The sequence below is a fragment of the Pelobates fuscus genome, chromosome 2 (assembly GCF_036172605.1).
Source record: "Pelobates fuscus isolate aPelFus1 chromosome 2, aPelFus1.pri, whole genome shotgun sequence".
Classification (NCBI taxonomy): Eukaryota; Metazoa; Chordata; class Amphibia; order Anura; family Pelobatidae; genus Pelobates; species Pelobates fuscus.
This window is the reverse complement of record NC_086318.1, coordinates 350,021,903-350,033,989: the sequence shown is the minus strand read 5'-3', so window position 1 is coordinate 350,033,989 and position 12,087 is coordinate 350,021,903. Positions and strand designations below refer to the sequence as shown.

At 39.9% G+C, this 12,087-nt stretch overlaps 1 protein-coding gene across 1 annotated transcript in view; it reads left to right on the top strand.

The window, feature by feature from the left end:
• Positions 1–12,087, top strand: part of IGF2R (insulin like growth factor 2 receptor) — a 110,821-nt gene that overhangs the window by 24,422 nt on the left and 74,312 nt on the right. The window lies entirely within an intron of this gene.

Here is a 12,087-nt window from a genome sequence, read left to right as displayed (position 1 = left end):
TTATGTGGATCTCCATTTTGGCCATGTCTTTAGTATAATTTAGAGCAATCTCTTTCAGAGTAATACACAAGGTTATGCATTTTTCTTTATATTGAGGGAAGAAATTGCACACTTATCCTCTAACTCAGGGGTTCCCAACCCTGTCCTCAAGTACTGCTACCAGTCCAGGATTTAGGGATTACCCTATTGTGTCTGAAGTATTTTTACTTTTTCTAAAAACACCTTAGACACAACTGGGCAATCCCTAAATCCTGGACTGGGTTGGGGACCACTGCTCTAACTGATGCTTATTGTTATGCGTAGAGTAGAGGAAATGATTCAGATGAACTCTTGCTAAGCAGATTACATAAGCTTCATACAATTCAGATAATGTTACCATGATCACTATACTGCCAGTTTATGTCGCCTTAACATTCAGGAGAGGCCCGTTTCTGAAGATGTAGGTATAGATGTAAATTCTTTATTTATAACCTTATGTTAGCAGTTGACTGACAGACTGCCGGTATGTAGCTCAGACATTTCTTTTGAGTTTGTTTTCTAAAATAGCCACGCTTTTTTATATTGTCATTTTTACTTTAAAGCAGGGGAAGGCAACCTTCAACACTCCAGATGTTGTGGACTACATCTACATTAATGCTCTTACAGCCATAATGCTGGCAAAGCATTCTGGGAAATGTAGTTTACAACATTCACAGTGACCGAGGTTGCCTACTAATGCTTTAAAGTGTCTTTTTAACCACCATCACAACTTTGCTTCATTGTAATGGTTCAGGTCCCAAGTTAATGTTCTCTGCTTTTTTTTTATATTTTTTTTTATCTTTATCAGGCAACCTAATGCTTGGTTTCAGGTGCCCAGTGTGAGATTGTCTTTTTACATTCTCTGTATAACGCAGAAAGATGTTGATTTTTTTTTTTAAATGTTCTCCATTATTTTCACACTCTGGGCACCAGAACAAAATTAAGTTATGGTGCCAGGAGGTCCCTGGCACTGGCTCACCTTAAAGGGTTTAACAGTTCTCGGGCGGTTTAACCCCAAATTCTGTGTCCCAGCGCCGAATCTCCCTGCTATTCTATTCTTCCGTTTTCTCAAAATCTTTAAGCCAGAAGGCTCTGTAGTATCGTGTAGCGGCGCTACTTATTGACCGAGAGTGGTCAGCTGATGCTATTGAGGGTAACCTGAGTGCGGGGTCAATAGTTGCTTGTGGCTCTCAGACAATCCGTGACTCTCCATTCATAAAAGTGGCTTGAAAAGAAACGTACCCTTTTTTAAAAAAAATTTTTATTTAAAGTCAGGTTTTTGAAGGTAAGCCAGTGACATGGACACACTGGTACCATAACAGCTTTTTTTGATGAATTTGTTATGGTGCCCCAACTGGTCCTTTGTGTCCCATGACTCTCTGCACATTACTCCCAGTGAAAGTAAGGCTGAATGAAGGGCTGGTCGTGGTTGACAAAACCTAACCACTTCCTGATCAGTCTTGATGCCATTTTCTAGAAACAAGGGTATTTGAGTGGTGAATATAACTTCCCTTCACATTTTCCTTGCTATATTTTTGGCTGATAGAATTATATTGCTTACTAAAAAATATTAGCTTTCTTATGGCCTCAGTCATGTAGATTAGCACTGTATAAAATAATGGGAGTTTACCTTAAGACAGTCTTTTGACTACCTGGTAAAATTTTATAGACGTGTAGTTGTCAGAAACTGAAATTAATTTTATAGAGCTTTTTGGGAGTCTTACAGATTCTTAATGCCACACAATTAAACCTACGCTGTCTCCCAAATGCAGTCATTTCACAATATGTGTGACAGGACAGTCGCAGGTTGAGTCCACTATTCAGTGAGTACTGTATAGCTGTGCAAAAATGTAGATTTTTTTTTTATTTTTTTTTTATAGATCTGTATTATACCTTTTACAATCCCATAGTAAAGGTATGTCCATGTATTGTTGTGTGTTTGTTTTTTCTTTGTTGGCATTTAAATGTTTGATACCTGTTAAATCTTTCTGTTGCAATGATATCTGAAGTTGCTGATATTTTATTATTTTGCTAATCGAGATGTTATGGTTATATGATTTGGCTAGGGCATAATTACATTTACCTGTTGAGGTCATGGCACAAATGTAAGTCACTCAAGTTTCTATATATACCTGCGAGATTCTGTGCATTTGGTGAAACTGCTTCATGTAAGATGAATACTACATTGAATTCCCCCCCCTGCTCCTCCAAACCTCCCTAAATATTGTAAAATCTTACTTTTATTTGACACTATAGGGTAAGGAATACATGTTTGTGTTCCTGACCCTATAGTGTTTAACTATGTGCACACAGGACATTCACATCTGATCTATTAAATGTTCATGGTCCACTATATATTTGCCCATACACATAGCTTTATTTATAGAAACACAACAGAGAGATGGTGTATTGGCGCTTGAAACCAAGGAATAAGCAACTACCCCCAGTGCCCAAAATCACTAAATGGCACTCAAATATAAAGTGAGAGAAAAGAGTATAAGGGGGGTGCAGAGAAAATATACAAAATATTGCTGTATACTTAGTATAATGAGTGGAACACCTCCTGATCTTCCTACAATGAAAATATATACATAGTATAATACTGTTACACAAGGAAAAAATTAATCAATTTTAAGGTATTGGGTCACTCACAATATGCAGAGCCACATGAAGCTCTGACTTCAATGGCAGGTGAATAATAAGCTTATTCTGGCTTTCGAATTCCTAGACAGGATAGCTTCTTTCCAGCCCTTCAATGATTTCCAGGGTATCCAATTTGTTGAAAACAAATATAAACTTTACTGGATAAAATAATACAGGAAACAGAAATAAGCTTAAAATAACGTAGAGATAAAAAGTCCACAACACTAACGCATTTCGACCTCCAGGTCTTTGTCAAAGCACACACTTTGACAAAGACCTGGAGGTCGAAACGCGTTAGTGTTGTGGACTTTTTAAAGAATAAACTTGGAGATTGTGCAGTCAGGGACTAGTCTACTCATTAGCGTTGATTGGTGAATTCTAGGTAATTTATTTTAATTCCCTTTTTTACTTCCCATTTTTGCTTCCTCTTCTGATTTTCCTCTTACTGTACTATCGTATAATGGAAGTTGGGAACTTCTGAAATTGATGGATTGTTGCTTACATAGTTATGATTGTTTATTTTGTCAATGACCTGTAGCTTGTAGTGATGTCATTGTATTGTGTTGTTTGATTTCTTATAATAAGATGTGGTTATTGTAAATATTATGAGCAGATCCAAAGTTCTTTGAAACTAACCCCCTGTAAATTCACCTTGTTCCATGGTACTTTCAATATCACTGTAAATTTTCAATATGATGGCTATTGTAGCTCAGTTTACTGAAAGCCAAACTGTAATCAAATTGTAATATTGGCCCGCTATCTATTTTTTAATACGGGGGCGTGATCCGCACACTACTAAAATCCCACATAATTGTCAGGGGATACATTTGGTCGAAAGCAAGGAACGTGCATTCTGGCAAAGCTTTATAAACGCAGCATTCGTTAGACTTTATTAGATATTTTTTATTGGTCTTTTGTCATATGGCCACTTTAGGGTTCCTCTGTTAATTATCAAACCGTTTGCAATCAGTTTGACTAAAACAAAACATGATTATTGCAACCCAAAGCCTTGCCTCTTTGTTTGGGACATCGTTTTTGTGACTTGGTCCTGCTACCCAGTGTATCAGTTTGGTGGCAGTGAGAGCGTTAACTCCTGCTTACCTGTACAAATATTCTAGGTGAATAAGGACAATGTGAAACATTCATATTACTGTGTCTTAGTAATAGTGGTTATAATGTGTGTTTTTTTTTTTTTTGTGAATCCCTAGGCCTTGACAATAACTGGTGGAACTTGCACTATATGAAGCTGTCATCTCATAGATTGTAAGCTCGTTTGAGCAGGACCTTCTTCACCTCTTATCTCTGTTACATTCTGTATGTAAATTACTTGTCAAATACCCGCATTTTATAATTAAGTGCTGCAGAATATGTTGGAGCTATATTAAAAAAAAAAAAAAAAACAATAGAGTTTGGAGTTCCAAATAAAGCATCCATCCCTTTAGGAAAACAGGTGTAGTAATGCTTGCTCAGAATGGTGCGATGTTGCGTAGATCTGGAACACAGGAGTAAGAAGGTGGACGAGTAACATCTCTAACTCACAAGAGCGTGTTTTTCTTTTGCTTATGTAACAGTTATAATTTCTTACTAGCTTATCATGTGACCTCTGTGATTTCTCAATCGAAAGGACATCTGAGTCTGCATTCCCTCCCTGGATTTAACAACCCAGAAGCTTCTGCTACAAGAGTCACATATCTCTTTTCTTTTTTTTTCTTTCTTTTTTTTATAAATTGCCTTTAGAATATTGCTGGCAAATGTTGATTCTTCCTTAAAGAAGCTGTATCTTTTATTTTTATTTTATTTTTTAACTTAAGTTCAGCTCATGTTAAAGATAACCTATAGAGAATTCTACAAGTATACGGAAGTCACTGAACTTGCCTATTTTTGATACAGATCAGATTCCGGCAGTGATCTCATAAGTCTTTACGGTTAGCTGGGCATTGTGGGAAACGAGTACCCCCACCACCACCCCTAAGTAATACTGTGAAAGTAGAATGGATGTGTGGTGCAGTTTGCAAGAAATACCAAGGAAGGGGACTTGCAGTGGATTCGTGTTTTTTTTTCATGAACACCATAACATTTTTTTAGTCCACATTTATACATCTGCTTTTAACTGGACACATACTGTTAAAAGAAAACCATTGTAACATTCAGATGGTAGTCATGGTGAAAAGAGTCTGTGGGAGTTGGACACAGATTTTGTGTGGAACAGTTTTCAGACAGTTTTTGAAAAACACGGACGCTCTTGCTGTGCTTACAGCCTAGCCTAGTGTGATACTGCACCTTTAATTCTCATTTGGACTTGACCTTCCTCTTTAGGCGGTCTAGCTGGACGGCAGTGATAGGCTGAGAACTCACTCTGTGGGATGTTTTACAAATGCTCACATGCACTTACATACTGCAACACACACTTTATCATTTTATTCTCTTGCCCTTGGCAACCAAGGCTCTAAACTTGAGAGCCTCTTTCATTGCGACACTCACAACCAGTGGATGCTCCAAAACTCGGGTCTGTTGCTTACTTGCCTCTCCCAAATTACAGGGTGGGGTGTATATTAATAGAAAACGTATTCTGCTATAATTACTTGTAAATGTAGTTGTCATGTTAAATAATTTAAATCTTCTGGTGCAGTGAATCTGCAAAGGATGATCTAAACCAGTGGTAGTCAACCTTTTTTTACCTACCGCCCACTAATGCAACTTTTTGGTTGAAAAAATTTCCTTACCGCCCACCAGTTTTCGCGCAAATGCGGAATATTTTTTAGAAAGGAGGGTGTTTGACAAAAAATAAATGTACGTACATTTATCTTTTTATTTCTACTTAATGCAGGTTTATAAGGTTTTTAACTTTATAAAGTTTAATGAGAAAACAATAAAGTAAATTGAAATTACCTTTACTAGTGATTAATGAGATCCTTGAGGTTGATGCTGCGAGACTAAATATTTGATATCCGGTTCGATTTTCGTAAGGAACAAACGAAGGTCTCTTTCAGTGATATTCAGACGACTTCTCTGTTTGCGCATAATATGATTTCTCATATTATCTCTCTATGATTTTTCTTGTGCGTCAGCTCATCTCCTCTCCCTCCTCAATTCCCCTCCCCACCTTTTTTTTCCCCCCTTTTTTCTATTTTTTAACCTTCCTTGTAGCAATGCCCAGTAGGAAGGCTGAGCTAGGTAGCCCACTTACTATATAGTCCACTATAACAGACAGACACACGTACAAGACACACGTACAAGACACACGTACAAGACACACGTACAAGACACACGTACAAGACACACGTACAAGACACACGTACAAGACACACGTACAAGACACACGTACAAGACACACGTACAAGACACACGTACAAGACACACGTACAAGACACACGTACAAGACACACGTACAAGACACACGTACAAGACACACGTACAAGACACACGTACAAGACACACGTACAAGACACACGTACAAGACACACGTACAAGACACACGTACAAGACACACGTACAAGACACACGTACAAGACACACGTACAAGACACACGTACAAGACACACGTACAAGACACACACACGACACATACATACACATACATACACATACATACACACACACACACACACACATACACACACACACACGACATACATACACACATACAGACACAAATACAGACACATAGATACACAAATACAGACACAGATACACACACACGACACATAGATACACACACACGACACATAGATACACACACACGACACATAGATACACACACACGACACATACATACACACACGACACATACATACACGACACGACACATACAGACACACACGACACACACACACGACACACATACATACACACACACGACACACATACATACACACACACATACATACAGACACACACGACACATACATACACACACACACACGACACATACATACACACACACGACACATACATACACACACACACACGACACATACAGACACACACGACACATACAGACACACACGACACATACATACAGACACACACAACACATACAGACACACACGACACATACAGACACACACGACACATACAGACACACACGTACGTACATACACACGACACATACATACACACACACGACACATACATACACACACACACACACAACACACATACAGACACAAACACACACACGACACATACAGACACACACGACACATACATACATACACATACACATACACATACACAAGACACACACGACACATACAGGAACACACACGACACATACAGGAACACACAGACACACATACACACAAGACACATACATACAGACACACACAAGACACACATACCAACAGACAGTCACACATACATACACACACACAAGACACACATATATACAGACACACACACACACAAGACATACATACAAAGACACACACACACACACACATTATATTTAAGTCACCCTCCTGTTTCCTACCTTTTAGATTCAGGAGGGTGACTTTCCCTGGGGTCCAGTGGTGGCTCAGGTGGATGGGAGTCAGAGTTCCCACTCTGACTCCCTGGTCTTCCTCCCGCGCGGCTCTCAGGGTTAGCTGGGAGGAGTGATGTGCAGTCACTTCCTCCCAGCTCTGCGATGTCATCACAGGGGGCCCGGTCGCGCTGTTAAAGCGCCCAGCGCTGACCGGGCCCCCTTACAATCCACATCCATCGGGTGGCCCTGACAGCATGGGCCACCCGATGGACCCCTCCATATGCGGCCCCGGCGGTTTGCCGCGCGGGCCGGAGCCGCAATTTGTCACGGCGGTACCCAGTCGCAGGGGTACCGCCGGCTCGCACCCGCCCGCCCGTCCGCCCGGTCGTCAAAACCTGGAAATCCCTACCGCCCACCTGAAATCCTAAAACGCCCACTAGTGGGCGGTAGGGACCAGGTTGACGACCCATGATCTAAACACACAATAATTGTAGAATTCACAGCTTGTAATGCACGTCTGATTATTGCTTTAATTAATTTCACAGTGTACCGAGGGCACTAATTTATTGCAAGATGGGGAAACCTTTCTGCACAAGTTTTTTTATTTATTTTTTTACATTTTTTTTCGTGGAGTGCATCTGGTCTTGAGCAGACACATTAAAAATTTAAATGCAGACTGCCGTATAAATAGTTTTATATGTGTGTATAAATGTTGAGGTTATGAGTTGATTTTATGCCTTCACTGTCATGATTTTGATGATTATTAATTGTTGACATGGCTCACCTGCAATTAAGATTGTTAAAAGTAGGCAATGACCATTGATATATTAAAAACATTCTGAACAAGTCTGGCCTGGTGGTATTATTATCCTGGTGATGTAACACCATGTATTCGTCAGTAAATTTCTACTAACTGTTCATTTCCCAAGTGTAGGAAAACTGATTTAAGGGGGAACAGTTACTATTCTGAGAATTACATAGTTGAATAAAACATTAACAATCACCTACAGCGTGTATTAACCTTTTTTTCATGTGATGCTTCATTTTCTTTTAAAGGGATACTATAGTCACCAGAACAAATACAGCCTAATGTAGTTGTTTCGGTTAGTATAGCCTTTGCTCTGAAAAGGCAGTGTTTACATTACAGCCCAGGGACACCTCTAGTGGACACTGGAGGTGCTTTCTTTAGTGCTCTGCATGGAGACACTGAACTTTCCCCATATAGATGGGTTTATTCAATGCCTCTCTGAGGAGATGCTGTTTGGCTCTCTTTGGCGCACCTCCAAGTCTGAGATCATCAGATTTGATGATCAAATCCAATCCAATGCTTTCCTATGGGAAAGCATGGTGATTGGGTGAGATTATCCATTCTGATGATGTCGGCCAAGGAGGCGGTTGGGACGGAGCCCTTGCCAGAGGACCCACGTAGCGCTGGAAATAAAATAAGGTTTGTTTTTTACTATGTTTAAGGAGACAAAAAGGGTCCGGGGGGATACATAGTTGGTTTAACACTATGGGGTCAGAGATACACGTTTGTGTTCCTGACCCTATAGTGTTCCTGACCCTATAGTGTTCCTTTAAATTTATGTTGGATCAAAATCGTATGCCTAAGCTTGTTAAACAACCTATAAAAATGTGCAGTTATTCCCATGCCATATGTGTACCAATACTGTATTTCTTAACCGCTTATACATGCTGTTTTGGCATGGTCAAACGGATGTTAACACCTGCATAATGAAAACTAAAGAATTTAATACATTTATGTTGGATTTAGCAATTAACCTCTTTGTCCAGCTCTGGTCTGGCCCATCCTTACTACAAATTTGTTGTGAGTTATAGAAATTTTCTAGAATTCTATTTTTTTCACACCTCAAAAATAAATATTTGTTAAATGTGGGGTATAAGTAAACACAATATTATATTTTAAGGTTCTGGAAAGTGATAGTTCACTGTTATTTTATGTTCTTTCTCTCGTCCTTCCTAGCAGTATTGCTACTAAAATACATGGTCCTCTGTCTATGCACCCATCCAAACTATTCCTGGGTGAATAAATTACTTTTGTTTTGTTTTTTTGGTTTTTTTTAATTCTTTATTTTATTTGTGCATGGAAATTCACATATAGCACACCGTGCCACAATAGTCAGGGTATGCAGAGTTGAACAAAGGTTTACATCAATTAGGCATGAAAAAACTGCACATTTTTTAATTTTTAACGTTTAACATCGAGTTATATCTAGGCTGACTGTTAATAAGAGTGAAAAACTTAGTGTAATACAGGTTATAATGGTGATAGAGAACATTGCAGGCTAGTTGTTCAAGCTGATGTTGCTATGTAATAGATGCTAGTGATTAGCTGTATCTGGCTAAACATGCTGAATAGATCAATCTTAGCTTAAATATGCGATATATGCTAGTATCTGAGTTTCATGGGCTAAGAAGCTCAATTTTATAATGTGGTCAGGCTTGGGTCAGTACAGCGTTAGCAAGAAAAGTAAAATTTGCATGCAAGCAAGCAAGCGGAATTACACATAGTAACTGCCAGTATTAAAAGTGAGTTTCTGGTTTATACAGGCTTATGTGGTTGTGTCATGTTATCAGGAATATTTCAATGTGGACATTAGGTGTTAGCTCTGTTTTGTCAGGTATGTTATGAATGAGATGTTGGGGTCAGAGCTGTGCCTATGTCAGGTTGTTATAGCCACTGGGTGTGTAGAAAGAGTGTTGGCAGAGGGTAGTGTGGGTTGTCAGGGTGGTCGCAGCAACATAATGTATGGGAGAGTGGTATAAACACATTTTAGTAATCACGGACACAGAACGAAAGTCATTTTGATTTTTGTATGCTGTTGGTTCTGTTGTGTTGCCGCGGAAGTTCGTGGGTCCCTTAGCCAATTCCCGTTGTGGGGAAGTTCCATGCTGGGTCATTGAGCCGATGTTTCTTTGGGGCTGCGAGTTGCACCTCTTCCAGGGGGGGGGGGCAGGAACAGTGTGGGTCTGCTGGACGTGCCGGTCGGCAGGGAAGTCGGCCGCCCCTCCCTCTCCTAGCCGTCTGCAGGCCCCAACGTGTAGCCGCGGTTTTCGGTGCCGTGGGCCTTCGGGAAAGGTATCTGCCGTGGCGTCTTAGTGTCCCCGGTTAATTTTAGCCTAGTCTGGCGTCAGTCGCTTGGAAATTCCCGGGGTTATTCCCCAAAAGGCTAGACCCTCGAGCGGGAGCTCATGCAGCGCACGTCCGCTCAGCTCCGAGTTCAAGCTCCGCCCCTACTTTTGTTTTTAACATTTTAGAAATGGTTCTTAGAAGCAGTTCTGGTTGATGTTCAGTGTCAAAACGACAGGCTTTTAAAAAATAAAAAAAAAGTTTTTTTTTTTAAAATCAAGATTCTTAGAGATGTTGGTTGTGACTGCTGTACATGATATCATGAGTATAGTTATTATCTTATTGTTATCTGCCTAATAACCCTACCACAACCAGAGCAAGCCTGATAGCGGTTCACCACATCAGTTGTTTTGATAATGCATCTGACATGAACACATGCATTTTGCGGCTTTTGGCTTATAAATCTATTATAAATGTGTATATTTTTAAGTCAAAAGCTGCAAAATGCACAACATTTATGTAAGAACAATGTATCTTCTTTACACAGACTGATTGCTAAACACATGTATTATATTTTAAAGACAAATTATGACAGACAAATATTGTAGCTCAGTTATACAACAATATGGAGTTCCTACAAAAGAAGGACATTATGATAGAAAAGCGGGACAGATGGACTGTCCCTCCTAAATAGAAATAGCTGAGATTGTTATCAGATTGTCTCATAGACCCAGTCGCATTTATGCACATTATTTTCACTTTCCAGTCTGTTCAGATCCACCATGTTTTCATGGTGCATTGGTTTGCTGGTTAGTTAAAGGGACACTATAGTTACCAGAACAACTACAGCTTAATGTAGTTTTCCTGGTGAATATAATCATTCCCTTTTTCATGCAAACCCTGCCTTTTCAGAGAAGACAGTGGTTCCTGGGGCAGTGCTGTACAGTAGGCAGCACTGCCATTCAGCGTCTCCATGCTGAATTTTCCTCATAGAGATGCATTGATTTAATGCATCTCTATGAGGAGGTGCTGTTTTGCCCCACCCCCATCACGCCTCCTTGCCGATTTTACACAATCCCTATAGGAAAGCATTGGATTGGCTAAAAATCATAAATTCTGATGCCACCAAGTAGGTGGATTTGGGGCGGGGCCAGCACCGGCAGACCCGCGCGCCGCTGGAAAAGGGGTACGTTTTAACCCCTTCTAAAGGGGTTATGGGGGGGGTGGGAGGAGTTTTGTTCCTGACCCTATAGTGTTCCTTTAAGGGCATGCACATAAATTTTGCTTTAACAGTTTGTGCAAAACCTGGTAAATAATAAATGGTTAAAATAAAGACAAAGTTATGCCTGGATTGTCTTAAAGGGACACTCCAGTGCCAGGAAAACAAACAGTTTTCCTGGCACTGCCCGTCACTGGATTAAGGTAAGTAAAACTTTATTCAAAAACGCTCTTTAACAGTTTTTTTGGGAGTATTAATAGAATAATGCCAACCTAGAATTGCTCCTCTCCAGAATTGTCAGGATGTGTGCATGAGTTTACCCAGAAAGCTTTGCATGCATGCCTCATCTCTCCAGAAGGAAAATCCTTTTTCGACAATATAATTGGATCTATGAACTTACCATCAGTGGAATGCTAGTAATCTATAAATATGTGAGAGAGCTGTGGAACAAGTGCAACGCATTCTTTATCAATTTTCTTTTGATGCTGTGATGGATGCAGACTGAATACCTTGTTCAAACTGCAAAATAAAATGACAGTGTAAAAATGTAGTTCTGCTGGGCATGAGATAACAAACTCCCACCTTTTGTGCTCTGTGACAATGGAGCCACAATTGAGCCGTTATAGTGTCCCTGTGTAAATCAATAAACTA